We start from the raw sequence: 5716 nt of genomic DNA, 5'->3' as shown, positions 1-5716 counted from the left end.
GATTACAATTTTTTCAGATCTCCATTCTTTAGGAGATGAAATGTTTTTTTATTGCTTCCCTTCCCAGGCGTATGGAACAGTAATTACCAGCCTAATGCAGGGCAGAGTCGAGCCATGTCTCCTTGCAGTATGCTCTGCTCTTTAGTGCTATTAGTCCCTCTGATATCACCACCTGTTCCCTGGCTTTCAGGCTGACCATTTTGACATTTAAAAATAAAAAAGCAAGTCCTAATTGTACAGTGCAGTTCTACACAGGTTTAATCTTACGTCTTGCTCTGTAAGACAACTACTGCCTTGAACGTGAGTCTGACATGTTTCTTGAACATCACAACTGCTTCTTGGACTGGTGGACCCTTAACAGACATCATGAACTGGATTGTCCCCAGTTGTAATGTCTGTGCTCTGAGAAGTCCCCTGCCAGCACAGCCAGCCAGCAAGCCCCACAGAGGTAGTTCCTGCTGTTAATTCCCAACTGCTTCACCTCAGAGTACTGAATCCCACGGGGAGATTTCACTGACTGCTGCACTCTGGACAGATGAGGACAAGTGTATTTCCTGGGTCTAACAAGGTAGTTTTTTTACAGATGAAAAAACATTTTATTCCATTTTCCACTTGTTTTAACCTGTTGTATTGCAAATGCTTATTATGTTCAGATAGATCAACAGAGATGCTGTACCCCTAATTAGATTTATCACAAATGCCCAGCCTCCCAGGTATTGACAATTAAAAAGTGTTCTTTGGATGAAGATAATTGTCCAATATGGGTACATCAATAAAGCAATACAGTGATTAACAAATACTGAAAACATATGGATAAATCTGAAGCTGTCTAATCAGGTATTCTCATGGTGACCAAGCAAATAATAAGGTTAGTCAGAGGACAGATTCATCACCATTGTGAAACCAAATTGTTTTTTATAGGATTGTGTGATTGAAAAGATTCTTACAGGCTGATCTGGCTGGAGGCCAATGAGATATGATTGAAGGTATTTAGGGGACTGCAGCTTCTTTGCTGCAGCCTGCATTAATTACTTTGAGCAAGAAGGTTAGTCAATACCTGAAAGCATCCCTTGCTCACATTGCCTGTAATTTATCTAATCTCGTATATACAACTCTTAAAGTTTCTGTTTGTTTGTTTGTTTTTCCTCTGCATTGTGATGGAGAAACAGCAGAAGAATATGCTTTAACAGAAGTTTGCATTGATTCTTACTCCAGAGAACTGCTGGGATGGTGTTGGCTATGCTGTGAAACCACTGCCAGCTGTGGAAGAGCAGTCTGGGCTATTTGGGTGAGGTAGCATGGACCAGGATGAGGAAAAAGAAAGCTAACTAGGAGTCCTACTTTAGCATGGCTCCCCACGCAAAACTCACCATTGTGTCTAAGCACCATGAAATTGCAGAGTCAGTCTTGCAAGTTTGTTTTGTAATTAGCTACTTTGTATGATGCTGTACCAGGTCCCCTTGACCCCTTGGGAGTTGGGCTAAGTGCATTTTCCTATAGAGCTTGTTTCTCTTCTGCACCTCCCTGTTTAAAATGTTCTTGTGTCTAGCCACTTATCTTGTGACCTTTTCCTGTGCTTAAATCCATAAGATTTCTTCTCTAACCTCCTGGCACAAATGATAAGCCTAAAGAAGCATGGCCATGCAGTTTGTCTGATCCCAAGCATTCCCAGTCAGGAAACTGGGAGGTGATTTCTGGTATCAACTAATTCTCGCTGTCATCTCTGCCTCATTTTGTTTCTTGCCACATGGTTGCAAGTAGGTTGCTATTGTTTTAGGCTTCTGTTTGGAAGTACCAGTTCCACAGCTAATTATGTATGAAATCAGACTGTTTTTAAAACACTTTGAAGTTTTTACAAGCATGACTTCGAGTAAGAATAATAAGGAAATAGACGAATATTTCCCCTCACTTTGAAGTTACTAAAACCACATCTAATTACAAAGTGATTAAGAGTGAGTCACCACAATTGTGTCTCTTCTGAACACAGTTTTCAAGCAATATTAATACTCAAGTGTAAAATATTTCATAAATAGGAATGCAGAAGTTGTGAGGTTAGACTGCAGTCTGAATTTTATGCTGAACTCCAAGTTGCCTTTCAGTGAGTGACAGCATTACATAAAACATCAAAGCCATTCTGTGTGCTGCATGGAAAAAAAGACCTACCTGCTTAAAAAAGCAAAATCAATGATTGAAGACATTGCTTAGTTGTCTGTTTCTTCAACTTTTCCTAGTCTTTTTTTAATAATCATTTATTTATAAGCTGCAGAATTAATGCCTGAGCTGCTTTAAAATGAGGGCCTAGGGATACTCCAAGGTTAACAATTGTATTTTTATTTTCATAGTGTTCTATTTCAGTTATTAAAAGTTATTGCAGCCAGTGATAACAGTTACCCATAACAACAGATAATTGAATAGATTTAATGGAGCCTTGATTTTAACATACTTGCTTTGAATGACAATGTGCAAAGTTAAATAAATGATAGATGAGCAAGACTAAATGGAACAGAACTCTAATCCACCTTACATAGTATACAGACATTATTATAATTCTAAAATACCTGTAGTTAAAGGCTATGTCATGGTCAAGGAGAACATGGATGCCACTTGCAAATGTTATGTTCAGGGTCTGGGCACAGTTTTACATAGAGCAGGAACCCCTGAGCAGCCTAAATTTGAAAGATAAATCTTGAACACTTGCCTGATGGACTTGTCCATCTGCCCTCCTGTCCACTGAGCACTCAGTATTACAGCAGCTGTATGTCTTATGATAACCAGGTTAGGAAGATGGATGAGGTTTCTCCAGAAATCCTCAGGTCATCTTTTTAAAGCCCTTCAGGTGTGAAGAGAGCAGCTGGGACAAGCCACTCTTTACTCAAGCCACTCTTTACTCCACTACCAATTTAAGAAAAGGTTCTCAGTATAATTTTAGAAATGACACAAGGTTGGTGAACTTTGCAGTGCTTCAAAACTATTATAAAGAGATACCAGAAGGTCATTTAGGGACTTACAAATCTATGAAATGTTAGTTAATGATTGTTCCACGTGTACAAGTCCAGCTGAGGGAAGAAGCCTAGTGAGCGCTGCTGTCCTCCCACAAAGCAAGCGTAGTTCAGTTTGCAGTGGTGCCTGAGATGACATACCTGTCCTGTGTTGTTGTTATTCCAGGGAAGTTGGTTCTCTCTTCTAGCTCTGGCAGGAGATACTATAGGAAAACAGGCAATCTCTTGAAGTCAAATTTTTCCTTCCCAGTGTTAGACAGCAGGTCAGTGCTTGGTAGGAACAAATTAGAGCAATTTGCAGAGTACAGTGGTTAGATAGTTGTTCCTGTTACCTAACAGACCAGAAGAGGATAGTATCAAAATTATAATATGATTAATAAAAAGTCACAAGTCTGCCCTGATGTGATTACGCACTGTTAAAATAAAATGAGTGCAGCCACTTCACAACATTTTCAACAGAAAGCTTCACACAAACAAAAGTTAGGAGTGAGGCCAGAAATGCTGGAGTTGGAGGACTCTAAAAAGGGGGTAATATTGCAAAGCAAGATGCTCAGAGCGATCTGAGCCCAAAGAAGAGACCATAGTTTAATGCATTTGGAGCTTTTTGTCCAAGACATAGAGATGCTACTGGCAGGAGCCCTGTGTCTTTGTCCCAACTCCACAAGCTCAATATCCATCACTCTGCAGGATGATCACAGGCTTGGTGTGATCCAGGGACACTGCTGGATAAATGCTTTCTAAAATGTTCTTTTTGAGCACACCCAAATGTTTTTGTATAGGATTGACTTCAATCAGAAAAAGAAATATATCCTATTTGTTCTTCCTCCTGACACAGCTTTTCTCCTAGGCAAAACAAGGGCATCCACAGGGGTTGAAGCTGCTTTTTTCAGACCACCTTGTTAAGGATTCAGTCCAGATCCATTGTGCTTCTGCATTGAGTCATCTGGATTAAGGATAAAGACTGTTTTCAACCACCAGACTAGGATGATAAACAAGTCTCATCAGACATTTTTCAGGGTCATAGGTTAATAAGACTGTAAATCTAAGGGTAATTTTCCTGAAAGCCACAATGAAGTCATATTCTTTGGGATAAAATGGCAGCTTTATTGTTCCAACATTATTTATCTGAGAAGCACAGTTATAGGTAATTTGTGAATTGTGTGGAAACATGAACTCATGCGTAATAATCTTAATGGAGCTTGTTTACATCTTCTTCTTGTGCATAATTAGTAAAACATATGATCCAAGTTGTTCTCCTCATTTAGAGCCCTGTTTTGGCTGGTTGATGTAGTGGAATCAGTGTTGCCAAGAGCTATACTGGGTAATGTTTTCTGATGGATTTAGTGTGTGATATCTGTGCACAGCAGTAGGATCTGTAAATTTATGACAAAAGATCAGGGCTATCATAAACAGTAATATCTGCTGGAAATGAAAACTGCAATTCCAGCACTTGGCATTTCCTCCGTGTCATGCACAAGTGAGTGTCATCAACTGTGTCTCATATAAAAGCTTGACATTAAGTGACTGACAATATCATGGCCCTGAGATTGTGCCTTCTAATTGCATATACAGAGTGAATAATTTTAGTTCGATTAGGTGTTGCTGGCTGGACAAACAGTAGCAAAATGTGTGCCTGCACTAAATATTATTATTAAATTCTTTCATGTCCTTAGTTACTGACACTTGGTTATTGGAAATCAGTATTTTGAGATGGTATTTTTTTTTACTTTTTCCTGGCATTATTTTACACTATCTGACTAAATTAGAAATGGCAGTAGATGTTATTTAATGTCTTTCTACACAATTAATAGGAAGTCAGCATTGTTTATGTCACTATGTTAAGATACTAGTTCTGGGGTTGATCAAATGTTTGTTACCAATTATAATTTTTTGAACTTTTACTTTTTTGCTGCTTTCAAAACAGTTCTGACTCATGCAGATGTAATAAGTTTCTCAGAAATTGTTTATGTAGCCTGCTCCAACAGGAGACTTGCAGATAGATCATTTCAATGAGTTACCTCTCCCCTATTCACTCCTCATCATGTAGTGATGTGTAATTTGCTTACTAATTATGTTGCTTGCTCCTGTATTGGATTTATTAATCTCTTTTAGCTGCAAAAATAGGTAGGATTGAATAACCCAGGTGGATGAGCTCTCCCAGAGAACCCCAGTGAGTGACCTGCCCTCTGCATGGCCACTGCCAGTGCAGGTACCCAACCCCTGTGCAGCCCCTTCCATACTCTGCTACCCCTCCTGCTGCCCCCAGGGCTCTTCTCCTGCCTTCCCTTCCTTGCTTTGCTCTGCAAGAGACAGAGGCTATCCCACCCGAGCGCATGGTACAGAGCCCATGCTTCTAAACAGGGATTTTAGCTCCATTTTGGCTAGTTGTGGGTGGATTTTCTCATTATTTCCCTAGCCCCTGGCATATATGGTAGGAGGGAAAAGGAAGTCTGGGCAACAGATATTTGCCTGTTGAAAGTGCTGCTGGAAACGGAAAATCTGGCAGCAGGAGCCTATGTGGACTAGATGAGGGGAAAGTACAGCCAAAAGGAGGAAGAGGATCAAACTTTCCAGACAGCAGGGTCATCCTGATCAAATCCCAATGCTCAGTCAAGCTGTCTGCAGCCACTAAGCCATCCCGGAGCTGGCGAGCATCTTCTGTGCTTAAGGCAGAGCTGAGCCTCCAAACCAGCTCCATCTCCAGCTCAGCCACTTTG

This window comes from Anas platyrhynchos, chromosome 10, assembly GCF_047663525.1.
Source record: "Anas platyrhynchos isolate ZD024472 breed Pekin duck chromosome 10, IASCAAS_PekinDuck_T2T, whole genome shotgun sequence".
Classification (NCBI taxonomy): domain Eukaryota; kingdom Metazoa; phylum Chordata; class Aves; order Anseriformes; family Anatidae; genus Anas; species Anas platyrhynchos.
The sequence above is the reverse complement of the archived record's forward strand: the minus strand, read 5'-3'. Positions refer to the sequence as shown.